Here is a 16,507-nt window from a genome sequence, read left to right as displayed (position 1 = left end):
AAAATCTCCTGGCATGTGCAGTAGCGCCCCCAGGTGTACGGCTTCTTAGATTTCAAGTTTGGGCTGCAGTTCCCCTCTCGCTCTCGTTTTGATAGAGTTTAATATGACCCTATTCGCTTTATCCCCGCTAGCACAGCTCGTTCAGTTAGGATGTGACTAAAACTTCACTTTTGCCAAGTTTCTCTCTCTCTCCTTTTCACCCCATTAACAGTGAAGCTGAGCCGACAGCTGCCCTGTGCCTCTGAGCGTCCCTGATACATTCTTACAGTATCAAATACTAAGAAACATGGAAGCAGGGATCAAACATATTCTGCCCCCACACTCACTCTGAAATCTGGGGATTTTTCTTCTCTCAAAAGGGGGCATAAAAGGGTTTGGCTGTGAGATGACGTCACTGGTGAGACTCACATGCTTTTCAGCTCCTCGGCGAAAGCTTGTGATGAGACTGACACAGCACTTTTGTGCAAGATTATGAAGACTGAAGAAGGGGATTTCTGCTTAACTGTAATCACCAGCTGGAAATTTGTATACTTTTTCAGAAAATGTGACGCAGAAGAAAAGTTTCCACCTTTTTTTTTGTTTCATTTCTTTTTCCCACCCCTCTCACTTTAAATCATTCAAAATCATATATAAAAAAAAGAATATATAATCGGATTTTGTGCTTTTGGTGAATACTTAACAGACAAAGCAGCAGCAAAACAATAATTCAAATAATTATACTTTGACAGTTGTTCTGCAAGAAATGAATGTTTACTATTATAATTAAATTTTTTGGATTAATATGCGACCAATATCTGAGTTTTTTACGGCATTCCAATTCCGATCTTCACATACAAAAGCAAAATCCGAATTATGTCACTTCCATATGTGGTACTAAATCAAATACAGATCCAATTGTTTCTGCTTTGTGAACGTGCCATTACATTTCTTGTTATATAGTCAATTAATTGAATGACAACAGTGTAGGGTGAAAAGCAAAGCTTCACCAATAGTACATATATTAGAATAAAAAACAACAAAGTACATGAGAATTAACTTTGTCATTTCATTTAAAAAAATAAAACTTTCTTTTTCTCTTTGAATGCAAAATGTGGTAAATTTCCCACCTTGCTATCACAAGTCTATAAAAAGAGTAAGAAGGTAATAGTGCAGCTGTTTTGAGGTGCTGTTGCATGTTAAGTTCATCGGGTGATGGTAGTAACACTGTGTGGATGGTTCCACATGTGGCCTGTCCCTCGAGGCTTGTTGTTTTCACAGAACAGATGCTGAGTTTTGACACTATGGTGACAGCCCTGACCTGCAAAGCTTCCTCCAGACCGTGAACCTCTCTCAAAAATCACCCAACTTAACAACAAGAAAAATCTCAAAGGAGATTTGGCGTTTCCAACACTTGATAAATCTACATGTATGTCTCAAGAAATTGAGGACACAAAAACTGCATGCTAAGAAAAAAAAAATACATAAACCTGTCTCTTCAGTTTTCTAAAAAGTTACCAAACAAGCCCATTGTCGCCCCCTATCTGAGGCTTTAGTTAAAAAAAATATCTGACTCAAAGACTAAGCTTCAACTCCCCTCAGTGCAATCCAAGCTGCATGCATTCCTGAACACTTATAAATATGTGGAGACCTTTAAGTGTTTGCTATAGATCAATGTTATGACATTGTTCTGACATTTTACTGTTCTTTCAGCTGGACACAAACCACTGTAGAGTTTCCTTAAAGTCCTCTTTCTAACCCTTTCATCCGCCACAAAGATCAGCCTGAAAAATGCCACAAATGCAACCAGACGGCAGTCAAAGCGATGTTCCCTTTAATTCTCCCTTCTTTAGTAGATTGAATGTTAACTGTTTTCGGGACCAAATGCTTCTCTGTGCTGCAAATATCACAATGCATTTGTTTGTTGTATGATCCCCTGAAATTAGGTTTTACAGGCATACTATGCAAGTTCTCACAGCGATGAGACGTCGACAGATGTATGCCAAGTTGCTGACTTAGGCCAACAGCTCACAAGGCGACATCTATCACTTAATGTGAAGCTCCAAATTATCAATTATTCACAGCTAAAACACTTTTAAAAGTAACAATAAATTGAGCATTTATAGATAAGCAAATCACTTTATATCCAATGTCCTTGCAGACATGTTTCACATAACAAAACTTTCTTCAGCTTGCTGTAAATCCCATGCTCATTGTGAAAGCAATGTTTCTGTTGACATCATAGGGCACAACTGATAAATATTTCATACTTGTTACTGTTTTCCATGCTAAATGGATTTTATTAAGCCCAATCATGCTTGTCTTGCACCAGAAGGCACAAAAGTGCACTCATGGGCCAAACACAATTAGACTAAATGCCTTTTATTACTCTATAAACATTATTAGATCTACATTTCTATGACAACAAAATACATATTTACAACTATGGTTTACTGCACTTGCAATGATTTACATGTGTGCCTTGAATTTTGGTTTCCTTATTTGTTCATTTAAGCATTTCTACTGCTTTCTCCTATCCATTATTACTTTAGGGTGATAATGCCTTGCGAAAATATTCCCACCTGCAGAACTTCTCTACATCTAATTATGTAGCAGAAGCTATGCAATTTTGATGTATTTTGTATTTCTTGGGCGATAAGCAACACAAAATAGGTTCGTAATTGGTGAACCATTCATGTCAACCATTCCATTTTTGCCAGTGACTTAGTTTGATTGAGCAGAAAATGCCCTGCTCTTTGGACCTTACAGCTTGGACAAGATCCCTGTTGAGTTCTCTCCTACGAGAACCTGCCCAGTGTGATCGCCATATAAATATGGCAAGGAGTTTTAACATTTAGTTTAAAACGTATTTGTCTTCTTTCCATTTTAAATATACATATCTAAAAAGGAGTTTCTTCTATTAATGAATTCAATTTCAGCCAGTATGTTAACTTAAAAAAAGCAGGCATATACATTTATTTAGGCATAAAATTTTGACTGTAGATGTAGCGTTGTCCATCATTTTGACGTCTGCTTCATCCTGCACATGGACTGTGGAACTAACAGAAGTTAAAACATTTGGAATGACGGCGAAACTAAGTCACTACACTGGCTAAAATTCAAAGTTGCATGCAGCTGCCTAACTTCTGCAAATAGAATTATCCCTCTGTTTGGAAAAAGCCCACAGTAAAAGGATAGCTGTTTAAAAATACCACAGGGTTTTTTTTGCCTGTTAGCTGGCCAACAAAGGAGTATAGTCTTCAAACATGGGGGCATCACAGAGGGCATATCTGTATTAATATCAAATTAATGATGCAAAGGTTTGAAAAACCACAAAATGCCAACAAACTAGAAACCAGGAAGATGTAAATGTATTAAAATTTGTCAATTCCCCTTTTGCTCCCAAAAGAGTTTTAATACATAGAAATCCCCTTGTGTTGAATGTATAATGTTTTTGCAAATTACAAGTATAAAATGATGGGTATAAACTTTCAAACCTAATATTCTTTTGCTTGTGTTTTAGGATGAGATGTTTTAGTGCTTGGAGATGTTAAATCACTGTAACCCTCTGCTGGTGGTCTGGGATACACTTAGCGCTCATACACAAAAGTTTGGAGAGGTGACGTTTAGATTTGATCAAAGTATTATCAAGTCCTTCCTTTCTTCCTTCTTCCATCTTGGAATCTGAGATAACAAAATGATTTTGTATTGCCTGCTTTATAAAAGGGTGTCAGTTTAACAATTTTGATGTTACTTGGAAATAAACAGGTGTGAAAAAACAAGTTACAAAAGTGTGTAATTGTTTGTTTTTTTTTTTTCTCCAATTGCTTTGGATGATTTTTTAAATAAAAAAAATCATCATATCAATGTCACTGCAATCAGTTGACGTTTTATTTTTACATTTTACAACAGTGTTTGTAATTTCTTGTTCTTCTATAGGGCTAAGAACTATTGAGCTAGGATTATTGAATTGATTTACCCTTTGATCAGATTTTGAAGCACCAATATTTTCAGACAACTCCAACTTTAACTCCAGTCTCTGCCAATTTTTTCACCTTTATTTGTTTATGTTTACATAACTAAAAAAAAGGAGACGGAAACAAAGTCATAAGGCTCATCTGACCTCCTGTGTGGTGTTTACTGGGCGAGCTCTGTCTCATTGTTCTTTTGTGTCACTGTAGCAGCAGGCTACGGGACTGTCAGATGGCCTCATAGTGCCACATTCATTTCTACAGATTGGCTCTGATGTCACACCTCTCACTTCACATTCTCATTACTTCAATGTGTTATTAATTTATTTAATCAAAGTCTGTTTAGGTCCTGCTCCCAAGAAACTCAAAATGGCAGCAGATTTAACAGTCTGCTTTATATGCGTGTTTCCAGCATTCGAGGATGGATTGCACTCAAAGCACAAGTGTCCACTTCCTCAAAACCTCAGTGTTTAATGACATTATAGAAAAAGACTACTCAGTGGGCCTGTATATTTGTATCGAGGACATTTGGTCCACACATCTGACTTGTTGTTGGCGGTAGTGCTCCATTAAGTTGTTTGCCAACCGCCATTAAAACAGAAGTAGAAGAAGAAGAGGAACCAATTGCAGTACAGACAGCATCACATCTAGCAACAGGGTCTACCTCACCTGCTCACTAAGATGGGAATTTCTTTCATCTCTTCGCTCAGTAGAGAATGAATCACTCTGAAGCGACGACTCCTTGACAGAGTTTTAGGGCTAATGCTTAGTAAATAGTTTTGGCTTTAACACAAGCCCATATTTTATGCCACACGAAATGTTTGAACATTCAGAATTAAACACAGACATCAACACAAGTGGTTGCCTGTTAGTTATTTCTTTGCATGTTAGCTGATAACATAAAAAATATATTCTGTCATATTTTCTCTCAGCCTTATCTAGGCTCATGTTTTCTTCCATCTTTGAAATGTTGAGATCAGTTTTACTATTTATTCATAGTAGAGATCATAAAGCTCTTCGGTCTCGTTTTCTGCATCCTGTTTGTATCACCAGAAGGCAAACCGCACACCATTTTACCCTCTTTACTCAAGTTCAATAATACAAGCGCCGTCTAGTTCTTCCAAGACTCACAGGTGGCTCATTCACTGTGGTGCCTGACTGAAGGATCGACTTCTCAGAAGCAGATTGGCAAAGGCTGAGACACTGAGCTGAAAAGCCTGAGGTAAAATCCTCACCTGCTCTTTTAACTGTTCAATCCCCGACTGTTTTGATTTATTTTGTCTCCTTTTGGCATTTGTTTGGGTCTCCTTACAGCAATGGAAGGATTTAACGCTCAGGGATTAGTCAAAGTGAGATCCATTTGCAGTTTTGATGAAAAAAAAAAAAAAAAAATCAGGATTGGAACTTTAGTGTCGCACCGGCACAAAACCAATGTGAACAAAGTCACACACCTACAAAACACACATTTGCTACTCCATAAATATTTCTCACTCAGAGTCAACATGTCTTTCTCACCCATTATTACATGATTAAATAAATGCTGATGCATAAGGCCATCATGCCTCCATCTCTGAACCACAGGTAGAGTGACTGCACATTTCATCTTTGCACATTCTGCTTTTCGTTCATTATTAGCCGCTGCTTGAAAGTGTTTTTGTTTTGTGTGACTGTTCATATCACCTCTGTCACTGTGTGTTTTTTTTTAATTCTGTGCCAAAGGAAAAAAAAGGGGGTTTGGTGAAGGAGGGAGGTCTCGCTGCTCCAACACATGGTGCCCAGACTAAACAACAAGACGAACGTTTCCTGAATCCAACTTGGCACAGAAGCACCCAAATCTGCCCATGTGTCTTGGCTGAATGGCTGAAAGGCTTGAATTCAAAATAGGATGAAAGGAGAGGTTAGAGGAGGAATGGGGTAAAATTAGTACAGTTTAACTGAAGGAAAGAAGATACAGGGGCTCAGTTTGGTCATTTTAATCTCCCATGTAAAAGTATTCAGATCTCTTGAATATTTTTACATTTTGTCACAACTGCAAATCTCAATGCATTTATTAGGATTTTATTTGCTGGACCAACAATTTTTTTTTACATAATTATGAAGTGGATAAAAATTACAAAAATAAATGAAATCTGAAATGAGATGTTCAGCTTCTTTGAAGTTAATATTTTTGTTGTATTGGGATACAACTTACCAACATTTGCAGATCTAGACCCAGAATATTTTCGCCCATTCTTCTTTGCAAAGTTGATCAAGCTAAAATGGATGAAACAAGTTTCTGTGAACTGAAATGTAAAAGTTTTGTCTATACTTTTAAATTAGATTTTGGTTTTGACCATTCTCACAATTAATTTTCTGCAATCTAATTCACTCTATTTGTAGCTTTGGCCACAATAGAGATCACTGCTTCAGGTTGAAGTAAATTTTCTTCCAGGAATGAAAGAACGTGAAAGAATTTGAGGCTTGTGGAAAAAAAAAAGTTTTTTTTCTTGATAGCTTCTTGCATTTTTGTGCAACCTCCAGCTTAATTTTAAACAAGTCACTGATCCTTGTTCATTCAGTAATATCCACCACACCAAGGAGAGTTGGTATTAGCTTGACCTTGTTGCTGTTTGTGTTGTCCACTCCTCTGCCCTTACTGATCTGTACTTGCATTTAACACCTTCGCTCTCCTTTTGCCTAAAATGGACATTGGCTAGCTTGCTGGGGAAATAATAATTGAAAGTTTTTAAAGAAGGGGTTGGGGCAGTATGGAGAAAATTCTTGGCAGACTGTGCAAGAGGCTGAGGCTCTGTAGGGGCTATGAAGGGTTGAGTCGGTTGTGGTTTTTAACAACAAGCTGTTGGATTTGGAGAGAAAGTTCCAGACACACCCCCAGCCCTAACTGAACACTGCACCTCCTTTTCCCATATGCCTTAAAAATGTATCTGTCTCACTAAGACAATTTAGCAGCAAACCCGTCCTCCACCTTCACCCTTTCTCTCTTGGTCTTGTGACGGAGGAGAATCAGATTCCCAAATTCTGGCAAGAGGTTAAAACACCTTTAAAAGTTCGGAGGGAACACACAAACGAATGAACGCCTGCATGTGACAAGCCTCTGACAAACAACTTTTTAGAGAGAGAGAGAGAGAAGGGAAGGGGCGAGCAGTAGTTTCTTGGATGGCCTGATTGGAGCATAAACAACAACCCAGGAAGTGCTGAAGTAAGAGTGAGAGAGAGGTTGGGAGGGGAAATCAGGAGATCTGCCGGCAGAGAGCAAAAAGTTTTAGGGCTGTGGGGAGCAGAGTGTTCGTTTGTGTCGCTGTGGTTGTTTCCAGTGGGAAAAGAAAAAGAAATCTTATCAGGACATACTGTGTTACAGAAAGAGTTCAGGGTGAGTAGCTGCATCTCATACAATAACATACTCTCTCACAGAGAGCTGATAGAAGCACCGATGTTTCATCTTCAAACATAACTCCTTTTTTTTCTATTTGTCTTTTCCTGCTGTGGATTCCTGCAGATGGAAATAAAGTTGTTTTACTAACTATCTCTACTCTTGCATTCGCTTGCATACTGCCAAACCTGGGGACTTGGAGGATTTTCACTCAGCTCACTGTTCTTAAAAGGTTGCTACTTTTTGATGCTGACCCTGGCTCTGAAAGCTGCTTGTTTTGCATCGTTGTTTTTATTTTTTGGGAGGTGAGGGGGCCTGAAATTCAGCCAACCATTCAGTACAGGGCTGAAAAAAAAAACCCCAGAAAGAAAGCAGAGAAAAAAGGGAGCCACTAATGTGTGTGTGGCTTTGTCTAATTAAGCTGATGGGGAGAGAGGAGAGTGTTGAGGGTCAGATCATGAGAGGGTGAACTGGAAAAAAAAAACGCTTTTACAAGACACAGTACTCACACTATCTGTCATTTTAATTGTCTGGGATCTGTAAAGTCCAAGCAACCTGAACTTTCTCAACCTTTGAACCTTTTTCGTCTTTTTAGATTACAGAGAGATGATATCTGTAGCATCAAAGTAGCTTCTTGTGCTTCAATTTACCGCAGATTTTGTCTGGTTCGGATCTAATGGATTGCAGTGTTTTCCTACTAGAAAGACTGCATTCCTCCACTCAAATTAAACGTTAGTGTCAGAGGAATCTTGGACTTAGCTGCTGTAAACTATGTAAGGGAGTCCTAATTAGTGACTATCTCTATCTTATCTTCACAATTTACTCTGGATCTTTTCTGTTACTCTGAAGACCATTTGCTTTTTTCCTTGCCTCTAGAAACTTTAAACATAGTGTCAAACTTGGCATATGTTTAATTTATCAAGTCATAACCAAAATTTTACATATTTATTTTTACTACAGTTGATTTCAAAGAGTGAGAATATAAAAGACAAATTTCTGTTATTTATTTAAGAAAGTGAATGCCATTGTGGCCTACAGAAAAAGAAAAATCAAGATACAGTTCCACTGAAAAATAATAATATATTAGATAAGACCAATAATGTTTTTGTCAAGTTAAAATTGCTGGCACAAAAATTGTCCAATTTTGGACACCCGGCACAAATTGCTTAAGCCACAGAAGTTTACAGGTGTAGATGTTTTACACAAGACCATATTCAAACCTGTTCTTTGAAAGTTTAGTGGAAGAAAAAAATATCACAAAATTGCACAAGCAACATCAACAAGGTAAAAAAGGATCTTTCCTATGCTGGGTGAATCTTGATTGTCCTTTTTAGTTGTAAGAACATTTTATATTTCATTTGTAAAACAAGATACCAGTGTAAAGAAGAAGCACAAAGTCAAAGTTGATTAAGGTGTACTCTGAAGTTTCCATAGTGAGTCATGTCATTTGTAGGTGTTGGTTTTAGAACTCTTCACGCTTCTTTCTTCAAGCATAAAGAGGATGTGGATTTTCATTTTCCTGCAAGACTTGGCATCTACTCACGCTGCCGTATGTGTCAACACATGCTTAAAAGGTCCTTGGCCAGAAAACTGAGCTGATCGTTCATTCATTATATATTTAGAATCGTTTATTTTTAAGAGGAAAAATCAGAGACACCAGATACATCAATACAATGTGATTTGTTGTGTCTGTTTGAGCTGCGAGTACATCAACCTCCGTCTTCCTGCTGGGAAACATGATGAAAAGACAGAAGATGAGTTTTCCTCTCAAAAAGACAAACGAGCTTTCACTCTTACACCCATTTGAGAGCCCCGAAAATTCATCATTCATCACCAGTTTTGGCATGTTGGCTGAGCGTAACTGTCTCGCAGGTTTTATGTGTGCTTTGCTGATATAGCAAGTTGTCTTTTTTTTTTTTACAAGACCACAGGAAACTCTTATTAAGTGTAAGGCAATGCTTTGGCTGCCAGTGTAATATAACCGTGCTGTTTTTCTAAGTGCTAGCATATGAGGCGCAGCGATTTTGGCAGTGCTTTTATAAGCAGAGGTACTCTGTAGCTTTGGATCATATGCTTCAAGTTGTCTAACATTATCAGACAATTAAGTATTGAATTTGAATGCTTTAATACCACTCTGAACTAATACATCATATCAGTCAAAGCATTTTCCATTTGTGACATAGATCAAGCACCAGAGCCAGCTATCTTAGTTGATCTACAATAGTGTGTGATGGCTGTCACTGAACATAAAGATTTGTGATTACTTACTTGGACCAATGGCATCGGGTGAGTGAAGCAGAAGACTTCGTTGGGATACAAATTTGGATTTATTATGGAATTGTGTGAGAGATCTGACCAGAAGTTTCTCCTTTAAGCTGGCTGACTGTCATCTTTCTGTGTGGCCCGAGTCAGCTGTTCACACATGGACTTCTTGAACTTGATCAAGCCTTCTGCAATAACATGCATTATCAGTCCTAGGCATGGTTAGAGATGGATGCGACTAAACATCCCCACATAATGGAAATCTCAAAGGCTTTGGTAGGCTTCTGTTCACATAAACAGAGTCTAATAATAAGGCAGACACACCCTTTTTTAAAACAGACTGTTAATGTAAGTCAATATTACTCTAAAGTTTTCCCAATATTTATGTTTGGCCAGCAGTTAGCTCCCATATTTTACTAAATACGGTTTAGCTAATGAGTGGTTTACTGTGTTTGCTATTTGCACTTATTCAGAAAACTATTTACTGATAAACTCAATATTAAACCACACAAGATGGGAAACAAGTACTGACAGTTGTTAGAAAAGAAATACACATAAATAATGTGTATTTGTATAAATAAATACATAAGATATATACTCAGTAGAAAGATACTCAACAGAATCTTTTCTGTTGAGTATTGTTAGAGTCAGGGATGTGGGATTTGTTCAAATGAGGATTATACAATGAAAATAGTGTATATTTTCATTGTATTATGAAAATATACACTAATAATGAATAATGAAGAATTTGACTGGATAAAATAAAAATTGTCTCTTTGCTTTTTGTGTCAGAGGAGAATTATAATCAGTTCAGATAAGTTTCCCTATATCTCCCGATTAGCAGTAACTGCACAGCATGGTGCCGTCACCACCAGGTTCCACTATGGTGATGGTATGTTCTTGTTGACGTGAAGATGATCGATTTTATGAAATGTTCGAATTTTGAACTATTCCTTATTTGTTGCTGCTTAAAACTTCTTCACAACTTTGTCCCTCGCCTGTCAGCTGTGTTCCTTGTTCTTCATGATGTGGTGTTTTTATTAGTGTTCTCAAACAAAACTCTGATGCAAGATTTATATCTTCATAAAATTATACAGGGGTTGTTGGTTGCACTAGATTTAATTTAGGTGTGTCATAGTAAAAAGGGGCTGAATACAAATACACATCTCATATTACTGGTAACTCTTTGCAAAGAGAAATTAAAATCCATGTATTAATTTTCTTCCACTTTACAGTAATGTAGTACTGCAGTAATTCAGTACTGTAAAGTTCTGCATTACTATGCTGCTCTGCCACATAAAATCTGAATAAAATGCAATATAGTTTATTACTGCACAGTTGCAAAATTTGGATGAGGTTAAAGTAACATGATGTTAATCTTTTGTGGGGTTTTTTATTTCAAGATAAATACCCCTGTGTCTCCCATTTATCAAGTCTCTGAGGCTTTTGACCAGACATGTTTTACATAGAGGCTACCAGGATCTGCTTGTGCCAATGATGGACAACAAATGAACAGAAGCTTTATGACTGAGCGAGTGCTATAATGAACCGTTAGGAAAATAAAAGAGAATTATGTTTGAGAGGGTTAAAATGTGATAAAGATTTGATTTAGCCTCTATCAACAACTTACAAATATGCCCACATTCCACAGTGTTTCTGAAAGTATACATCACCGAAGGTTTTTTATCCTCATAGGGCATTAATTATGAAATGGCTGAATTTGAGAATTAAGGCCGACTAATCCCAATAAATATGGATGAGACTTGCAGCCTTGTTAAAAACCTGCAGTCGCTTGCCCTTGTCCTTCAGATTTACACTTTTTAAAATGCTTTCTATGGATTGAATTGACTTTCCACTAATAAGTAATTATTAACACATGATTGTATAATTACTCCTCAAGGCTCCTAAACTCTTACTTAAGCATGACTGAGATTACAAAACTTCAATCTCTGAAATAGGCCCAGTAAGTCTGTGACAAATGCAGGATGTGTTTTTTTTTTAAAGCCGGGATATTCTAGGAACGGTGGCTAATCGGGTTCTGGAGTTTGGACATTTTGAGGAAACCTGTCCTCTGTCTGTTTGTGGTCTGTTTGGAAAACTGCTTCCTGCCTTGGCTGATAAATAGACATGACCATGTAAATACTGGAAGGATGCCCGGCAGAGCAGTTTAATACTTGGTATCTAATAAAACCGTTATATGCTAAACGTAATGACAGGTATGTATTCAGAGAGTTGCTACTTTTGCACAGAATGAACTCCATAATCTTTGAGGACTTTATTTGAATTGGATTATACAAGTGTGACAGCTTTAAGTCCAACTGCAGTTGAGGATAGTTTTGGTGAAACATGTTGAATCCAGTGCATTGTGAATAAACATGTTTCCTAGGAATGTTTAGCCAAGCATAAGTTTAGCTCGCTCCCCTGACAATAGCTTTCTCATAAAGTTAGCCATGACTGACATTTTTTAATAAACCACAATGCAGAGATTCTTCCTGTTCAGAGTCTGACATGGAGACTTCTAGTTTCTAATGTTTTCTTAAAGCAAAGCTATAAAATGTGTGTTTCTGAAACTAAATATCTACATTTAGCACTGAATTCAGTTGGTAGTCCTAACAAATATCTATTTGTTTTCCCTAGTTTTATCCTTTAGGAAACATTAATGTTTTACAAGAAGATTTAAATAAAATTTCTGGGTAACATGAACCTGGCACACACATGTATTTGTATTTGACACTGATTTTCTGAATCATTCACTTTAATCACTCCTCTAACAGTACGGCTACCTGTATATTTCTATTTATGTCAAGGTTTTCATTTTGCTCATAGTTTCTTTAATATGAGGTAGTTATTTATTTTACCTTTAAATCTGCAGAACACTTTAAAAGGAATTGTGTTTACCTGTTTTTAGAAACAGAAATTGTGAAAACATCCACTTCACACACCATTTTATGCACTCACATTGTTGCCTCCGCAACGCTCCTCGCCACTTTTTCTTAGCGCTTTATTTCAACATTTCCTTCCTGTAAGGTTTTCCTTTCACAGGAGAGTGTATCCTTCCCAGCAGTGCGACAACAATGCCCCACTTCATTCAACTTTCCAAGATGTCAGACCCCTGGAGCCAATGGTCTGGTGGGCACATGCTAAAACCATCAACTCGTCAATAACTGTGGTTAGCCACACAGACATCACAAAACTATCTCACTGGGTGCAAAACGAAGCAGAAAAAGGAGTAGGGTGTTGTTTCAACTTTCTCCTAGTGGATCTGCATCTGTGTTTAAATGTGGCGTGCATGCTGTCCAACCAGCGCATTGCCAGCTTTTTAAACTTTCCTGTGAGTTGGCAGAAAGAGGAAAATACCACCGTATGACTTGCTTGCATACTATAATATCAGTTTGACTTTGAAAATTACCCGATGTTCTCTTGTTTTCCACTGTCTTTCATAGAAGCAAGCCGCGTTGAGGGTTTTTATTATTAGCCACAACTCATTTGGCCTCTAAAAGCTCAGCTCAGACATTTTGATGGAGGACTTTCTGTACAACTGGAGAATTACTTAATTACAGTCACTATCTTCAACTGAATTAACAGAGTGGGCATCTATTATGCATGACTTGATGTTGATGCAGTTCTCCTTAGAGCTGAGTAATACCCATGATGTAGTTACAAAGTTAAGGTTCTTTAAATTACTTTTATCTGCATAGGGAAGAAGAATTGCAGCAGGCATAATTTATTTATTTTGCCACTTGTTTTTAGCTTTAATTAGGTGAACGATCATAAAAGATTTAATGTGGTGGGATTTTTTCCCGCCATTCTGGCAAAGTACAACAGTAAAATTGTGTACTTGTTTTTGATGTTTGTCCAAAAACTATCTGTTTGAATAGGGAACATTTGTATTTTGACTACAAGCCTGTAAATTATGTGAAACATGTTTTTATTGTACTTAGAAGAGTAACCATTGAGAGGTCAATACTCATTACTAAATTGAAAATCTCTCTTTAGGCTCCTTGGTGTTGCTATCTGCTTCAGTCAGTGGTTGTAGTTTATAGTGGCAGCCATTTGGGAGTGCCTGGTTTCTCATACAAAGTGCTGCCTAGTTAACCAAAGCTTATCCTAAGATACCAACAGTTTTCAATGGTAAAAAAAAAATAAAAACGTGAAGACATGAGGGTATAAATGCGATGTGCTATAATTAGCTGTCACACTGCATAAAGTGTGTATCCAAGCAGTTCAACTCAACTCATCAACTCATTTGATGATGCTAAAAGATGGTTTAAAACAACCAACAATAGTTTATAAGAGTTTAGCAGTTGTTCTTATAGCTGGTCTAGTTTGGGGGTTCAGTATGCTTCTAAAGAGGGCGATAATTCTGTTAACATGTTGTCTTTTGACCAAACACATTACTGATATTATGTTGCTGAGAGGCTGATGTTGACTTGTGAGAAAGAGGGTCTGATACGTCTCCATTAACAGTTTGAGTTTCTATGGAGCAGCTGACAGCTGCACGCTTTGCACTTGATGGCAGCACTTTGAATGTCTCTGCCCCAACTTCTATCTTTCTCTATGTCCCTCTCTGACTGGGGTTCCTTAAATTGTAAGAAAAACCCACTAATGCTTCCAACTGTTGCTGCTCAAGAGTGATTCTTCATTAAAGTTGGCGAACTCTCTGCCTTTGGCCTGCATGCTTTTGCCTCTGCGTGGGTTATTTGTTGCACAGTTTGTCCCAGTAAGCTGGATTCTGCGGCGCTTTGATCAGGGCAGAGTACCCTCTCTAATCCGCTTGAGCTCTGGATGTTTGCCGAGGACACATATACACACACACATCAACAAACTGTGATGAAAAAAACATATGCATAGGTCTTGCCAAAAAAGGGATGAAATAGTCTGAATAAATTATAAAGGAACATGCTGACATAAATCTCAGATTACATTTTTACATCTGCTTCAAGTGTCACTTTTGATAACTTTGAGGTTGAATTTGTAATAAAAGTTGGGGTATTACACCAAGAAATCAAAATAGTTTGATTTCTCGCTTAACACTTACAAAATATATGTAAGTGTTAAGACTAATATTTAGCACTTTATCCGGAGCAGTTTAGATAGATAGATAGCATTTATTGTCATTGAACAGGATTCAACAAAATTTCTATTGCAACTCCCATTCAAAAAGTCAAATATATACAAAAAATAAAATAAACACACAATAATAATAAGAATATACACAATAATAATAATAACAATATGTACAACTAAAATTAACTAAAGCAACCACACCAAGGACGAAGCAGTAGGTCCAATTATGGCAAAGTGCAGATGATATGACAGCGCAAAGTGCAGAGCAATATGCACTGCAAACTGAGGTGGGCAAACTCAAGTGCCCACCTCAGTTTGCACCTCAGTGGAGAAAGAAGGCACAATGTCAAATGTATATTTTAATGAGAGCCAAAGGACATTGACATTCATTAAAAACTGCAAATTGTCATGTCTTGATGATTGTTTCAGAAGCTTCTCACTTGCTCTTGGCCTATTGCATTTGAGTGCTATTAAACAGACAGTGAAATATTTGATCTGAATCCAGCTGATAAGATGAGAGGGTACAGCAAAAAGATAGAGGAATTATGTGAAGAAATGAGAGTTAGGTTGTGGAAAAGAAAAAGAAGAGGAGGGTGCAACTTGAGCGCTTATGACGACCCTCCTGCATTACATCACTGAGATGTTTCGGCACTGATTACATCGTCGGGCTGGAAAGGAGGCTTGGATCTGGAGGATGATGTCATCAATAGCCAATCAGAAAACCTGAAGGTTGTCACAGTCTGGGCAGCTGCGGAGATGAAACATTTGCTTTTCTTTGAAAGTGAGTTTTCTTCCTGCAGCCTTTTTCCCGTTTACTTGTTTTTACATTCACATGATTAAACCGATTTTATCACATTCTGCTACTGCCACTATCATTAGGCAAAATGCATCAGCAGCTGACTTGAAAGTTTGAGCAGGATATCTAAATATAACTACAAAGGAAAATGTGTTTAACTAATTCACTCACTCATAAAGAAACAGCTTTCCACCTGTCCCTGTTAAAAGAACACAAACTATTCTAAAAACGCCAGTAATGCCTTTTAGAACTGTACAAAGTTAACATATCATACTAAATGGGAAGCAGGTGTGGGCCTTTACTGGAACATAATGGTCATTTTAGAAAAGTCTCAGCATTCATCTCTGTGGCTTTGTTGTGGGCAAAATGTTTAGTAAAGCAGCCATCTTGGCCAGTGCCTCTCTACTTCTTCGTCCTGAAGGGAAAAAGGGCTTACCTTTGATCAGCTGAAGGAACTCTGTCGTTGCTCAATATATATTTATCTATGCAGTTTCCACAAAATATTAGCCAAAAAGATGAGCTTAATTTGGTGCTGTGCTCCGAGATTAACTAATATGCATCCCAGGGTTGTCGGAGGGATACAGGAACTCATCCAGCACTTCTAAGAAGTTGGGCAAGCATTACACAGCATTTTCAAAGATCATTCCTGTGAGGAACAGTGTTCCAGGTCATGTTTGTATTTCAGTGTGACATAAGCCACAGTTAGAATGTGGTCAGTTTCCCTCTTTAAGAAATGTCTCTTCTTTGCCATCTTTAATTCATCCATACATCAATTTTGTGGGAAAGACCACAGATGAGCTATTAATAAAATAGGGGTGTGCTATTTAAATATTTTTTCCAGTGGCTAGACACTTAGCTCAGCAAGTTCATACACTTGTTTCATAAATCACAAGTGGAACAGGTCCTACAATGACTTCTGTGTCCATTTTTGATGAAGAGATAAGGAGATCTAACACATATTGTCTAATGTATAATTTTTTTCATTCCATTTTTTATCTGAATTTTACAGCTATTTTCTTATTAAAGCAGCTTAAAAAAGAAATAATTAGATTTATCGCTGTAATA

At 37.4% G+C, this 16,507-nt stretch overlaps 1 protein-coding gene across 14 annotated transcripts in view; it reads left to right on the top strand.

The window, feature by feature from the left end:
• The window catches only part of si:ch211-285f17.1 (sickle tail protein homolog), a 113,784-nt gene that overhangs the window by 34,680 nt on the left and 62,597 nt on the right, over positions 1-16,507 (top strand). The window contains exon 1 of one of the 14 annotated variants that reach the window (XM_055037662.1): positions 7,193-7,317. The exons of the other annotated variants lie outside the window; for them this stretch is intronic. The gene's annotated coding sequence lies outside the window, so the exon portion shown is untranslated. Of the gene's footprint in view, positions 1-7,192; positions 7,318-16,507 lie in introns of those variants that run through there. 14 annotated transcript variants of the gene reach the window in all.

Source organism: Poeciliopsis prolifica, unplaced genomic scaffold (genome assembly GCF_027474105.1).
Source record: "Poeciliopsis prolifica strain line A6 unplaced genomic scaffold, Auburn_PproV2 SCAFFOLD012, whole genome shotgun sequence".
Taxonomy (NCBI): domain Eukaryota; kingdom Metazoa; phylum Chordata; class Actinopteri; order Cyprinodontiformes; family Poeciliidae; genus Poeciliopsis; species Poeciliopsis prolifica.
Note: the sequence above shows the minus strand (reverse complement) of the source record. Positions and strands in the feature narration are given on the sequence as shown.